Source organism: Mauremys mutica, chromosome 12, assembly GCF_020497125.1.
Source record: "Mauremys mutica isolate MM-2020 ecotype Southern chromosome 12, ASM2049712v1, whole genome shotgun sequence".
NCBI classification, from domain to species: Eukaryota; Metazoa; Chordata; order Testudines; family Geoemydidae; genus Mauremys; species Mauremys mutica.
In genome coordinates, this window is record NC_059083.1 from 5012415 (window position 1) to 5028095 (window position 15681).

The 15681-nt window shown below is 50.2% G+C and overlaps 1 long non-coding RNA gene across 2 annotated transcripts; it reads right to left on the reverse strand.

Annotated features, from left to right (window-relative positions):
- Positions 1-1746: 1746 nt before the first annotated feature.
- LOC123345603 lies at positions 1747-12332 on the reverse strand. Of its 2 annotated transcripts, none has more exons than XR_006572819.1 (3): positions 11747-12332; positions 2493-2638; positions 1747-1924 (listed from the first exon to the last, which is right to left on the reverse strand). It is a non-coding gene; the product is annotated as an uncharacterized LOC123345603 (long non-coding RNA). The 2 variants fall into 2 exon arrangements; XR_006572820.1 differs by lacking the exon at positions 11747-12332 and adding an exon at positions 9754-9851.
- Between the last annotated feature and the right edge of the window lie 3349 nt (positions 12333-15681).

Below are 15681 nucleotides of genomic sequence, written 5' to 3' on the forward strand. Positions count from 1 at the left end.
TTTTGTTTCTTTTAAGTAAAAGGTTTTTTTTCTTTTAATTGTACATGCAAAGTAGCTGGAACAGCACGAAAGAGCAAATGGAACATGTGTGTGGAGCTGTGGATTGCACGGAAACGAGGTATGTACCAAAATCACCACCTGTCGCTTGGTCAATACATAGTTACCATGCTCAGAATGGAAAAGTGTGTGTTGGATTTTTGGTGCACGACTGGCCATTGCTTCTACGGCAATGAATTTTGTCGCGTACAGGCGCCAGATGACTAGCCCTTGGGAATAATGTGGATATGTTTTTGTGATATGCATTTGGAGCTGTTACAGCACCTCCTGAAATCAATAGATGTCTTGGCATTTGCTTCACTAGATCAGGTTTTCCAAACCTTCTATCACTTTTGTGGCTCTCCTCTGGACTCTGTCCAGTTGATCCACATCTTTCTTTTAGTGCGGTGCCCGGAACTGGACACAGGACTCCAGCTGAGACCTCATCAGTGTCCAGCAGAGCTATGACCTCCCGTGTCTTACATTGGACGTCCTGTTAATACACCCCAGAATATATGGGGGGTTTTGCACCTACATCACACTGCTGGCTCGTATTCAATGTGTGATCCACTATAACGCCCAGATCCTTTTCTGAAATACTTCTCCCTAGCCGGGCATCCCCCGTTTTGCATTTGTGCTGGATTCTGTTTATTCCATTTCTAAGTATTGAGCCACTAGTCGTCTCACTCCCATGGCGCTCTCAGCTACCGTAAGAGCTAGAAACTTACTTTGTACTTTGAAGGGAAGCTGAGATTCTCAGCTCGCTGATAAATGGCAGGAAAACTTCTATTGTGACAGTTGTGATTAAATCACAAGAGTTGGCAACACTGAAATTTGTCTGGTTGGAGACGGAGGACTCAGTGTTTGGTGGACGTAGTTTTCTAAAGCTAAGTGTTTTTTAAGGACGTTGCCTAATTTTCTGATAGATCATCATTTGGCAAATGAAGACTGGGATTGTAACAAGAACTACGATCACCTTATTCCTGGCTACCCAGGCCCACCATCCCGGCACTTTGACCACGTACTGAACGAGCCCCGTGTGGTCGGGATACACGTTGATTTCATTCTCCCCTCTTCCAGAGAGAAAGACCATCCTCGTTCCCACGGTGCTGATCACCAGCCGGGCGTTGTGCTGCAGGCACACCGGCTCCTTGGGGAATCTCTCCAGGGTGAGATCAAAGCATCGTCTCAGCACCTCAGTCATCTTCCCCCCGGCCTCCAGCCGGTTCTGCACCTTCAGCAGGTTCTCCACACTCAGCTGTTCCGGGTGGGAGCGCAGCCGGGATAGATACACGTCCAGGGTTGGCTCTTTCACGTCGTACCGGGGTTCCCCGTTGAGGTAATATACGTAGATCTCATGCTTCCCGTCTCCGGATTTAAATTCCAGCGCAGTTCCTCTGCACTGGATCAGCATCTGGGTGTTGTCCTGTATGCTTGGGGGTTCTCTCATGAACTCCTGCAGGGCGAGGTCCAGGCAGGCGCTCAGGTCCTCAGTCATTTTCCCCTGGGCTTCCAGTCTGCCCTGCGCTCTTAGGAGGTCGATGACACTTAACGGTTCTGGTTCTCCAGCTTCATAATTCACTGTCCCATGGGGAAAGAAAAATAGCGTGAGCCCTATCGCTGCAGGCAGCAGTAACAGCACCAGTTTCTGACGTGTTTGGCTCAACAGCAGTCTCCAGACGCCCTTGACCACCTCCTTCAAGCCCCCGGTGAAGGACAGGAATATCGGCCAAATCTGAGTTCGGATGCAGGGCGCCAGGATGTTCCAGGTCCCCCCCAGGAAGTGAAAGATCAGCCTCACGCAGCTCCTCAGCCCCAGGTTCATTCTGGTTTCCCCTGGTTCCTCACGGCCCAGCTCACGCTCTGTTGCAATTCCTTAGCTCGGGACCTGGAGACAACGCAAGGGACCAGGGTCTCAGTTTGAGGGCAGCGAGGTTGGTGAATATCACAAAACGTGGACCCGGTGAGTTAAGCGAGATTCGTAATCGTGCTGGGTGGGGCTCTTCCCTATAGGGAATCCCCACAACATATGGGCACAGCTGTGTGTGGAGGGTAGGGCTGGGTTGGCAGGGGCTGCAGGTCGGGAGTGAGGGGCACCGGCAGAGCTGTGTGTGGGGGGAGCCCAGGGCTGGGCTGGCAGGGACTGTGGGTCGGGCTTGAGGGGCACCGGCAGAGCTGTGGGGGGGGGGGGGGAGCCCAGGGCTGGGCTGGCAGGGGCTGTGGGTCGGGCTTGAGGGGCACCGGCACAGCTGTGTGTGGGACTATCCAGGATTCGAGTCCCTGCCTGGCTGACTAAGCACGGGATGATCCTTCCTCGCACGTTACCACAACCTTCCGCGCCTCCTCTGCACTCAACTGAAGCCGTCTCAGTAGCGTGTGACACCTGCCAACTTCACCTCAGGGTGATGTTCCCGGTGCCCAAATCCCCCTCACCACAGCCTGCCTGAGCCTCCCACCTGTAATTCCAGCTCCTGGAGCCGCCTGCTGGGTGTGCGTGAGGAATGGTCCGTCTCCTCTGTCTCAGCTGGACGCAGGGTCCCAGCAAAGGGGCCGTGTCCCTCCATCCCCAAGTGCTCTTCCCTCCTGGGACCGGTGTTTCCAGCTGGAACATAAGGGAACATGGTTCTGAGAAGGGCCCTGAATTTAGACACCTCCTCCCCGTCCTTCCCAGCTCCCCTGTGCTCTCCCCATCTCATGCCTCTTCCGCGGTGACCGACTCGCCATCGAGGCCAAAGTCCTTTGCTTCTCCCACCCCCTGAGTTACTAATGTTAGGCCTGAATAAAGATGTAGCACAAAAACCAGTTATGTCAATCTGACTGAAGTCAGCATGTTTCATAAAGCCCTGGGAAAAAGTGAGATACGAAAGGGAGGTGCATTCCTCAAGTTACCAGCTGCGTTAACTCCTGTCTTCCAGTGTCTGGTGCTTGGCAACTATGCTGATAAGAAAGTTGCTGGGGCATCACAACTTGCTTACATTATAAAGAAAGACAGATGTGCTTTGTTATTAGGGTTTGTTACTAACCAAAGGGGGGTGGGATATGGGTTGTGTGAAGTGAATAATTTATGATGTAATAAAACTGTCTATATAAGCTAATACTAAGCTGTAAAGGGGGGGCTGGTTCTCTTCGGATACGAGCAGTTCTTTACTGACACGTGCACTTGTCAATAAAGAGCTTTTGTTTTGGACCTTGCTGGTGTTGTCTGTAACTCTGCGGTCAGACAACGAACTTCGCTGTTGGGGTTAGAGTCCCCGACATCTTTGGCGACTCCGCCGGGACTTTGTCTGACTCTCCGGCGGGGGATCAGACTCTGAGGCAACGCAGCGCGCATCCTCTGATTTAGAGGAGCCTTGCCTGGTAATCTGATCTCTGCGTCGGCGATAAGGCGAGTTCTGTGAACCAGCTGAAGCTCGTAGAAATCCAGCAACATCCACCTACCCGTTGAGTAGGGTTAAGGTTGCCTGGGTTAGAGTCCCAGTGCAGATTGTCGGGGTTAGAGTCCCTGACAACTTAGGTCTGGGTTAGAGTCCCAGTCCAGGTTTGCACAGGATCCAAGTAGTCTGGGTTAGAGTCCCAGCCTGGGTTTGAGTCCCAGTCCAGGTGTTCGAGTCCCCTGGAGAGGTAAGTGAGCGCTCGACGCGGGAGGTGGGGGTTAGAGTCCCTTTACCTTGACGCGGGGAAGAGGGGTTAGAGTCCCCTTACAAAATGGAACAATTTGGCAGTAAGTGTCTGGGGGATGCCCCATTGTCTCTAATACTTAAAGATTGAAAGAAGATTTCTGGAACCAGGTAGCTTTTGGAGCTGTATGTTTAAAGCTGTATGGAGAGCTCTTGTAAAAATCCCCCAGCATATGCCCCAGAGCCACACTGGGAGGAAGACTGTCCGTGGGGACGTCTGTCTCTCTTGGGCTCACGCCATCTGAATTTATTGACTGTGCAGCAAGATATGATGCATCGTGGTAATAGGAAATAATGGCCTTGGTGTGTGTGTGTGTGTGTGTGGAAAATGGGGGAGGGACAGTCTAAATATTCCACCTCACCCCCTAAGGGTACCCCAGCATGTTACATGTACGTACATTATGGTCTTAAAACCTGCAGGTATTTAAAGAATTGGAATCTTTACACGCGTGAAAATCTATCTAAACAATGCCCATTAGAAGGTACCTTCAATCTAGATAAGATCATATATCTCAAAGGAGCTTTTAATCAGCAAAGTAAAGCCTCTGACACAGTGTGAGCAATTTGTCTAGGAACGGGTTAATTTGAAATTCAGCTTGCCTTGGTGAAACTGGAGAAGCCACGGGCTGGAATCTGAACTGGACTCTCTAAAAGAGACACTGCAGGAGATTCCAGGGTGTAAAAAACAGCTCTCCCAAGAGCAGAAGCATGTTGGAAATTCTGGACAAGCTGTATACAGGATAATCTCCCGTCTGCCTATTCCCCTTCTCTGAACGTTATACAGACGTGGCCAGTTTGGACATGTGTGAGTATTAAAGTGGCTTAAGGGTTAAAGTATTCATGTTCTTCCTGAGTAATGTGGGAGCGTTCCCAACACTCTTCATTGTTGTTTTATTATTTTTAATTAAGCTTTAAAATTTGATTATATGGTGTGTTCCCCCCACGTCCTGCAGTAGATGAATTGGTAACAAATTTGTCACAGTTTGGTGAGCAATTGAGAATAGGGGAGCCCTATAGAATTTACACCATCTATCTGTTTTACCTTTGTTTTGTGTTTGTTTTGTTTGGTACTTTTGGTGTTATATGTTGAGGATTGCATGATTAAAGGTGAGCCTACTCTCAGCTGCAGTAAGTCTGAGAACTGGAGAGGGGTTTAGCATTTTTCTCTCCACCCTGGTTGACCGGAAGGGTGGCAGGTGGATCTGCCCCCAGTCGTAGCAGGACTGGGCAATAGAGTAGTTGGAGAAAAGGGACGAGATGTGTACTTGATAACTAGAATTGAGCAATTAAGAGCATAGATCATGAACCAGGCGGCAACTCAAACCTGCGCCAGGGCAAGTTGCAGGCCTTGAGACAGGATTTCCAGTTAGAAAAGGAAGCCCTGGCTAAGCAAGTACCAGTCCTTCAGGGACTTGTTAAAATTTAACCATTTGTGCTCAGCATATGTCGTAACAGCAGTGTGTTTGCTACAAGAGGAAATTAAATAGTTCAACGCCAGTGGGCCATGTGTTTTGCCCAGGTGGCAAGTCTCACAGGGGAGGACTCGAGTAGTTTTGTGAGTAGAAATGTTTTAGGGAAAGGACCAGAAGGGTGAGGGCTACTTAAAAAGCCCACCCTCCTAGCTAACTGGTAGTGCAATACGTTGGTACCCATGGAAAGAAACGGTTCAGAAAAAAAAAAAAAAAAAAAAAAGGATCGGGCCCAGGCGGCCAGGCAACAGACAGAGAGCTTGGAGAACAGGTTGGAAACTTTTAGAGTGTAGTGAAAAAAACAAGAACAGGGTAAGTAAGTATACGCATAGGGGTTCATATACTCAGAAGAATATTTGGAATGGTGATCTGAGTTGGTAAGTGGTTGTTGAAAGGACAAGCAAGTGATTTAAGGCACAGTGAAAAGTTAACTCTATAGTTGCTGGAGGGAACAGCAGTTGAATTTTGTAAATGTACTAAAGTAAAAAGTTCTTGGTGTCTTTGAAATGTTTGTAAATAAATTCAGGCAAAGAAATTATTAGATTGCAATCATTTGGCTATGAACAATTTTGTTAAATTAGCTGAAGAATGTATCCAGTGCTATGTAATTAAAATTGTATTAGGCTCTAAGAGCACTGTGAGTGATGATGTTTTCTTTCAGTGTTTACAAGCAGGAGTTACAAGTAAAAAGTGAGCCAGCAAGCATCTGTATTAATGCAAATTATCTAATTAATATGGGGTAATTCCCTTGTTTTGCCTAAAATCAACAAAAGTCTTTGTATATTTTTAGTAATGATTGCCTGCCCAGAAGGGGTAGACTTCTGTTTCTGTCTTTCAGATAATCAGAGAACACTGATGCCGGCTGAACAGCATTCACCGTACCATGATTTGCTGGCACAGTAAAAATTGTGTTTTGTGTTCTATGTTCTGTCTTGTGGTGTTTGTCCTGTGGCCAAAATTGATGTGTTTAATATTTTTATGGGATGGTCTGATTTAAAATCAAGCAGCAGTGTTGGATTAAAATGCAGATATTTGTTTTGTTCAACTTAGAATACAAAGTGTTTGGATGCATCAGAAAAATGTGATATACTAAAGTCTTATACATTTTCTTAAGTAGGAGAAAGATACTACATTGGCCAAACCTTTTAATTGACAATTGTTATTGAAATTTGCATATTAACAGTCTTTGAAAGCAAGGGCATGGAAAGTTAACCCACTCCCCATATTGTACATGGGATCCTTCTGGCTACCTCAGACTTCTAGCCAGAGGGCTGGGGATGGTGGAAAGCTATTGGACTACAGTTTGTATTAAATGAACTCATCGAAGTGGGTGTGCTTGTCTTGGTTTGTTGTTCTCAAGTTCTGTAATAACATTATTTTAGTGAAATGGTATATGTGGCATATATTAGATAAGACTAATGTACTGTATAACAGCAATGTGTATGTGTTCATTGTTAACACCAGGTGTATACGTAAAACATGAAAGTTTTTTTTTTGTAGGTTAAAAAAAAAAAAGCTGAGAAGGGAAGCGAAAAAAAAACAACAAGTTGACTGAAAAAAAAATAGATAACATGCTCAGTTTAAAGCTGAGACACTGACATTGTTCAAGGACACTCCTCACAGCTAAGACTTGGCTAACCCTCAAAAGGAACAAGGGGGGGACTTAAATTTGCCCATGCAGCTATAAAATTTGTAAACTCTGCAAAGACACTAATGCAATGTGTTAGGTTTCTTTTCTCACAGGTAAAGAAGAAACAACCCAAAGATCCTAGCAGCCCTCCCACCCCTTGGAACCAGGAGACTGGGTCTACATAAAGATCCTTCAACGAAAGACTGCCTTGGCTCCATGCTGGAAAGGCCCGTATTGAGTCCTGCTGACTACCAACACCGCTGTGAAGTGCCAAAGACTGACTGTTTGGACCCAGGATTCTCTTTGCAAAAAGACCCCTCCACCTCAGAAGAATTCTCCTACTGATGATAAGCCTATTTTTTTTTCTAGTTCTATTGTGCTTCTGAACAGCATGGCAAAAGGACAAGGTAACGTGCTGGTTGAACCTCTCCCTTGTCCACGGACAAATCTATTGTGCCTTTGAATTTTTCTAAAAGAAGCAAAACCATTACAGGGTGATGTACTCATCATCTCTTCCCTGTAGAATGCTAAACTACATCTGTTTTGGGAAAGAAGAAAAAAACACTCACTCCACTGACATTGCCAAAGTCCAGGAATTCCTGACCAGAAAGGACATTGAGAACTGACCCTGGTGACGAAACAAAGAATTACACACTGGCAGGACTAAATTTGTGGGACTTATATTTGGAACTGTGGTATTAATTGGATTTTGGGGTTTATTCTACAGGCTGCGCCCTGTGTTTTGGATAAATCCTTCAGCATGTATTGCCGTCCCTCATTGCATTTTGAATAGCATTGTCCTTATCCAGTTTTCAGATCGCTTTTACATACCCAGATTGCTCACAAGGGGCTGCCATTAGATTAGCACAACAGAGGGCCTGGGTTATTTCCTCTGGAAAGAAAGAGAATTGACCAAATCCCTGTGGTCTAGGGGCCAATGGTACACTGCCATTTGGAATATTCTTAAAGGCCAAGAAAATCATGAGAAATTGGGCCAACTAGAAAAGGCCACTAGACTTATTTTTGATGCTCAGCTATCTTAAGTACAGGCTGGAGTTGGTGAGTTACATGTCATTTCCACCCTTAGTTCTGTGACCCAGAAGTTACTGACAGAGATGGTACTAAATATCACTGAGGCTGGAAAGGCATTGCAGTGGGATCTAGTATGTTTAAATTGATCCTGAGCACTGGACTTGGCCCACTGCCCTTACAGACACACAGGAGTACCATCTGATCTGTGGTCATGAAGACATACTTGGACACTTTCTGGATGGAAGTGTGGACATTCACAGTGCTCCTTCCAAGCATTTGGACCGGTTAGGGTGGGTGTGGGCTCCCACATACCAGATCCTGCCGGGTCCATGGGGAGGAGGCGTGTGGGACTGAATTATTTACCGAGACATCTGGGACATTAGACCCCTTGGTATACCTAACTGATTTATAGTCAGTGCCCCAGACCAATGAACTGTTACCCCTGAAGGCGATTTGAAGCTTCGTCTGCGACTGAAGAAACCGTAACCCGGTTCTGCCCTGCCAAGCGATCATTTGTTGTCCCAAGAGTCCCGTTGGTCCTCTAGGGACAAAGGGGGGATTGTTAGGCCTGAATAAAGATGTAGCACAAAAACCAGTTATGTCAATCTGACTGAAGTCAGCATGTTTCATAAAGCCCTGGGAAAAAGTGAGATACGAAAGGGAGGTGCATTCCTCAAGTTACCAGCTGCGTTAACTCCTGTCTTCCAGTGTCTGGTGCTTGGCAACTATGCTGATAAGAAAGTTGCTGGGGCATCACAACTTGCTTACATTATAAAGAAAGACAGATGTGCTTTGTTATTAGGGTTTGTTACTAACCAAAGGGGGGTGGGATATGGGTTGTGTGAAGTGAATAATTTATGACGTAATAAAACTGTCTATATAAGCTAATACTAAGCTGTAAAGGGGGGGCTGGTTCTCTTCGGATACGAGCAGTTCTTTACTGACACGTGCACTTGTCAATAAAGAGCTTTTGTTTTGGACCTTGCTGGTGTTGTCTGTAACTCTGCGGTCAGACAACGAACTTCGCTGTTGGGGTTAGAGTCCCCGACACTAAGCAGGCCACTCACTTGGACTCCGATGCCTAAGGGCCTTCAGAGATCTGCCCCGGAGCCTAGGCCCAACGTAGGGTGGCCGGTTTTGGTTGGACGTATTCCTGCAGGTTTCATCACGTGACATCATCTTTCATTAAGTTTCAGAGGGGTAGCCATGTTAGTCTGGATCTGTAAAAAGCAACAGAGTCCTGTGGCACCTTTAAGACTAATACATCTAATTAAGATCACCTTTAAGACTAATATCAATACATCTGTTAGTCTTAAAGGTGCCACAGGACTCTGTTGCATCTTTCATTAGAGACTCTAGGACAATCCGGAGGGTTGGCAATCCTGCAGGCAGCCAGAACGGAACTGGGGCCCAATGGGCGGTTGGAACAGGCCTGGGGTCTTAATTTAGCTCTTCCTACAGCTGGTACAGCCCTTCAACCAGACTGTGACCCCCTGCACAACTCCTCAAACTAAGTGTAAGGTTCACGGAGAAGCGAAGACATTCGCCTGCAATAGGAACTCCCCGCTCCTGGCCCCGCCCTCCAGCTGAGGCCTGTTCGTGGCGACAACGCGGGAAGAGGGGCAGAAACGCATTGACCGTTCAGAGCTGTCTTGAGGTGATGCTGAACGTGGCTCTGCCCCGAGGCCCCCTGAGCGGTGGGACAGGATGGCAAAATGGCTCCTCTCATCCGTAGGCTTTGTGTTCCCGGCTCCCGCGGGGCTCAGCGTGCGAGGGGTAATTCAGGCCACAGACCGAGTTAGCCTGTTCCCGAGGGGACCCGGGGATGAAGGGACACGGGGACCATGGCAGAGCTGAGCTGGGGCACCGGGGCAGACACGAGGAGGAAAGGAAGAGGAATGTGACCTACCTGCCAGGTTTGGGGAAGCCTCTGGGGGGAATTGTCCCAGCTTCTGTGCCCTGCCTCACAACAACCGACGCTTTCACTTTCTCTCCCAATGTCAAGCTGACAGACCCTTATTTTTAGCTCTGAATAACACAGGCGCTGACTCCGGTTACCGTAATCGGAGCTGGGGGTTCCCCGAGCCAAACGGGCTGGGAGCCCGGCTCAAAGCTACCTGAGGGAGGGAGGTGGCACGTGAGAGGGAGTGTGTGTGTGTGTGTGTTAAACACCCAACACACACACACAGAGCCGAGTACTCAAAAACCACACAGATCAACTTGCCTGCATGCAGCAGACACAGATCAACACACGCCGCTCACTCACAAAACCAACACAAATCATCCCCTCCCCATGCACCTACACAAAATTTCAACACAGACACAATGAAAACATATACAAAATGCACACAGATGACACATCTACACAACCACATATACAACAGAGACACACAGATCAATATACACGCACACAGATCAACTATGCAACATACACATAACCATCCGCAGATAACAAGATACACACTGCAGAGACCTACTCAGAACTCTCGTGGCTCAACACACACTCACACAAACCCACCTCTCAGCTTTCATTTAAAACACTTCATCTCTGGCCTTCGTGGTGACGATGAAAAATTCAGACTTGTATCACTGAGGCTGTGACATCTGTCTGAATCAGCAGGCAGCCTTCAGTAACACCTCTGAAGGCTGTGAGCTACCCCGATTCACTTCAGGAGGATGTTAACTCTGAAACCTAATGGCGACCATTTATATGGTTTGATTGTTAACTATTTTGCTGTTGTTCCAAGCAGTCGAGAAAGGGGGATTAGCTTATTCTAAAATCTGCACAATCTTTTATGAGAGATTTCAGGGTGGCGTTTGGGTGGTGGGCGGGGTTGAAATTGTGGGCGGAGTTCTGTTATCACTGGGGACAATTACAGGGATATCCAGTGGCCAGGTGGCTTTCATGAAGCCAAATACTATTTATCCAGGGCAAGAGCATTGCAGAGAAAACTGATCTTAAAACAGTGAACAGCTTCTTCGTGTGCCCAGCTTACCAGGGCTCCTGAGCCATCTAAAATCACTCAGGACATCGAATCATAGAAGATTAGGATTGGAAGAGACCTCAGGTCCTCCCATAAGGCCTAGTTCTGGTAGTCACGGTCTCACGCCTATCAGTTCTCTCCCTGTCATTTTTAGATCATTTCAAGTCCTCTGTCATCTTAAACTTTTTGAACCAGGTCACACCAGCCTGGATTGTTTTTCCCCAGAGGGGTGAAACTTCAAAACTCTTCTTCTCTGCATAGCTTTGGCATTCAGATCCCTCTGCAGAACCTTGCAGGAAGCCTGGAGCCATGAAGACAGCCAGTAACAAACCCAGCAAGATGCACCGAACCAGCCCTAAGCCAAGGGAACTGCGGTTTTGGCATCTGGGTAGCCAGGAAGGTGTTGTAGAAGCTGTTTTGATGCTGGCTGGGTGTCTCTAATTAATTGTTAGAATAAACCCCCAGTTTGGGGGATCCTCTCCCCAGTCTTTACCATTTGCCCTGCTTGCGCCCTCTCAGAGTGGCCCCCCGGGACTCCAGTCACAAGGTCACATTTCCAAGTTAAGGCTCAGAAGCCAGAGAGTGAATTAACAAAATCCAGCATAGATTTCATTGGGGGGGAAATGGTGATTTTTAAATCACTCGTGTGTCTGAGAAGAGACACCCTGTATAAACCCAGCATAGATTTTATTGGGGGAGGGATAGCTCAGTGGTTTGAGCATTGGCCTGCTAAACCTAGGGCTTGAGTTCAATCTTTGAGGAGGCCACTTAGGGATCTGGGGCAAAAATTGGTCCTGCTAGTGAAGGCAGGGGGCTGGACTCAATGACCTTTCAAGGTCCTTTCCAGTTCTAGAAGATTAGTATATCTCCAATAATTAATTAACCCCCTTGACTGATTGTTTCTAATGGTCTTGTTACCTTGATGGCATTTGTTCTCATAGGGCAGTGGTCTCCAACCATTTTACACCCATTTCAGCAGCTCGGTCGTCTTCCCTCCAGCCTGCAGTCGGCTCTGCACTCTCAGCAGGTTCTCCACACGGAGCCGTTCTGCGTGGGAGCGCAGCCGGGCCAGATGCACCTCCACGGTTGGCTCTTTCATGTCGTACTGGGGCACCCCGTTGCTGTAATACACGTAGATCTCATTTCCCCATCTCCAGATTTAAATCCCAGCATTATTCCTCTGCATTGGATCAATATCTGGGCCTTGTCGTGTATGCCCGAAGGCTCTTCCTTGAGCCCCTGCAGGGTGAGGTCCATGCATGTTCTCAGCTCATTGGTCATTTCCCCTGGGCTTCCAGTCTGCCCTGAACTCTTAGGAGGTCGGCGATACTCAACAGTTCAGGGACGTCTGCTTTGCTTTTTGCTACCCTGTTGGGAAAGAAAAATCTCATCCTGCAAAGGCCGAGAAGTTCTGCTGAAGCCCAGGCTCCGTTTGGAGGCAGAACTCCGGGGTGTTCCATTTTCCCAGAGCGGGAGGACAAGGCTCAGCCCTACAAATGGCCAAAGTTCATCCAACTCTTCTCAGGAGAGCCCGGATCCCGGTTCCTAGACCTTGGGGCTCGGCTCAGATTCTCTGACTGTTCATCGTTCAGCACCTGAAGGGGACACAAGGTGAAGTGGTCTCAGTTCGGGGGTGTAAGGCTGTCGAATATCATGGGGGATATCAGCGTTGATCCTAGACTGCGGGGGAGACAATTGGAGGAAAGGAAGAAATCTCACCTACCTACCAGAGGTCACTGAGATCAGAATCCGGCCCGGATCAGATGCCAGATTGACACCGGGGCCACGAGCTAAGAATCCGGCCCTGAGCTGGTGACTAAAGATGGATACAAAAGTCCCCTCCCACTGATCCTGGTTTGTTCCCGAATGATCAAATACTGACAGAAAATCTCCTCACGGATCCCCCCCTTTTCCTCTCTCGTTAGCAACTGACAGCAAACCCCTCTGTTTCGGAGGAAGCCACTGCCCGGACTCATGGCCGCAGAAGCTGAGGAGGTTAAACGCTCTTTCCCCTTGGTTGTCAGACTCTACCGGTGTGGTGCTCTGCTCTGTTCAATGTTGATGACAGTCGGCTGCCTGTGCGTGTTCCCTTTGTGTGCTGCCCCAGCTCTGCAGATCGCTGGCACAGCAGACCCCAAGAGAAACCCCAATGGCCACAGACTCTGCTACGGTCCGAAGGCCCCGGCCAGGTTTATTGTCAAAGGAAGCACAGGAATGGTTCCCCGCAGACGCTACCGGACATACCCAGACAATGGACCGGCTCAGTCAGTGGCGGGACTCTCCACGGCCCCCTCGGCTGGACAGACACCGCCCCGGGGTGAATTCTTACCCACCGGTGCACACACGTTCCACCTCACTCCTGACACGCTGAGGTGCAGCCCCTCTACGTAGCAAGGTGCCACCTCTCACTTTGTACAAGGTGGTTCAAACAAAACAGCCCCGTCCATCATATCACTCTCCTGCCCCCGGCTTTAGCCTGGGTCAGCCTGGTCCGTGTTATCTGTGCCGAAAGTGCCAGTAGCTGAGTTTTCTGGTATCATCCTGACGTTTATATCTCTAGTGCCCAGGACCTTTTCAGGATGTGTCTCTTCGCAGCATCAGCCCTTCCCTTGCCAGCGTCTGGGAGCAGGGCCTGCCTCTGGCTCACGGCTTCGCTTTGCTTTGTGTTAGCAAAGTCTTGACCATGACTTTAGCTCAGGCCTCATGCCTCATACTAGGCCTCGGATACAAGGGTTTATGTTTCAGGGCCTCATCTTACTACACCGTCTATGGCTGGGTCATGGGGGGACGGTAGCCCAGCCCCCCGTGAGATGGCCCAGCTCCCCCTCCCCACTGTAAATTGGCCCAGCCTCAGTTTGCCCCAACCCAGCTGACCCAGCTGTCAAACATCAGCCCCACTCAACATCTGTGGAAATTTCCTGCTTCATCCTCCCCTCCCTTCCCTGTTACCGGGGCACTGCCAGGGGCGCCTGAACAGAGGGACCAGAGGGCCGTAACCCCATGACTTTTTTCCTGCCTTAAGAGCGAGCGATGTGGGGAGGAGACAGAGAGGAGCAAGTGGGGCATGGGCGTAGGGAAAGGGGCAGAGGGGACAGGGCCGGTGGTTCCCCCACTTCTAGGGAGCATCTGGCTCTCCTGCTCCTCGCTGCCCGGGGGAGAAGCAGGCTGCGAGAGGGGAACTAATGAAGTTGTGGCCTGGTTAAAACCCACCCCCGCGGCGAACACGCCTGGCGCTGCCCCGCGTTCGGGACCAGCCTGTGTCTGAATTCTCGGTGATAACGTCATGTGACATTGTGGCCTTCAACCGAGAGTTGAAAAAGAGTTCCTGCTTTTCTCTAGCGTCTCGGGGCGTTTTACAATGGAAAGTGAAAGGGGAAATAGTCCCAGCTGGGGCGAGTCTGAAGCCTTCAGCCCACGGCGCGCTGGAGGAGCCGGAAGAACGGGGGGAGATTCGCTGCCGGCTGCCCCCAGTAAGTAGCTCTGATGTTTCTCACGTTTTCCTCTCTCCTGGCTTTTGCTCCGGTTCCCTGCAAGGCCCCGGGGCTGGCGCGGGGGTGAAACCCACGAAGGGCCCGTCCGATGATCTCGCCTGCGCAGCACAGGGCGGGAAACTCTCCCCCGGGATCCCGGCATGCAGCCCGCGCTTTAGGAGGATCCTTTAGACTGTCTGGAGCTCGGTGAACACACTGGTTTATTTCTGGGAGCAGAGAGGGACCCCCCCTTCCCTTCCCCTCCCCTGTTTCCTGCAGCTGGCGCTGCCACCCCCAAAGCAGGGTGTTCCTCCTCCCAGGCAGGAAACAGCTTTTCCGTTCTGTGGGGCCACGTGGGGGTGCAAGGTCACATGACACTGAGCCCCCCCCCGCCCCAGGAGCTGCGCAGCCCGGCTGAAAAGAGAAGCTGCTGCTCAGGTCCCTGGACTCTGCAGCTGGACACCCCCTCTGGGTGCTAGTGCTGGTCGAGCTCCCTTCTGTGCGCTGGGGGCCATCCTTCATCTTGTGCAAGAGTGAGTGCCCGCGGTGGGGCAGGGGGCAGAGGCAGTGGGGAAGGAAGGGGGTGGGATGGGGAGGAGCTGGCGTGGTGGGGGAGGGGGCCCAGCATGCAGATCCCCTTGGCAGCAGCTGGGGCTCCCCTGTTAAGCAGGCCCAGCAAACCCTCACCCTGACAAGCCCCACCTCCCTGCATCTGTACCACCCCGATGAGCCCCCCAGACACCCTCCCCACTGAGCCCCAACCACCTGCACCTGTACCCCCACCCAAGTGAACCCCACCTCCCCTGCACCCAGACCCCCCCACTGAGTCCCGACCACCTACACCCCCCCCAGCTCCAACCACTTTCACTTGGTCCCCCCTGCAGACTCCCATTGCCCCTGCACCTGCAACCTCCCTGTGCATCCAGATCCCCACTGAGCTGCCTGCACCCAGACTGCCCCCCACAGAACCCTCTTACCCCCCTCTGGAGCCCCCCACACTAAGTCCCTCTGCACTCGGCTCCTGCTGCCAGGCTGAGCCCCTGCCCACGCCTGGTGTGCCTGGCACAAGAGGGGCAGGGCCCCAGGGTGTGTGTGGGGCAGGCCTGGCCCTTGTGCTGGGTCAGGGTCAGGTTCAGCCTCACTGCCAAGTCCCTGTCCCGGGGTGGGGCGGGGGAGGCTGCAGGGATCTCCCACCTCCATGCAGCCAGTGGCCTGTGATCCCCCCCCCCCCCCCCGCTGTGGTGGAGCCTCCACATGTATTTACTGTAAAAAAAAATTGCAGAATTTTAAAATACGATGCACAGAATTTGCTGCAGAATTCCCTCTGGAATGTGGGGCACTGTACAGCTGTGACAGTGGGACTGTGAGGGGGGTGCTGGGCAG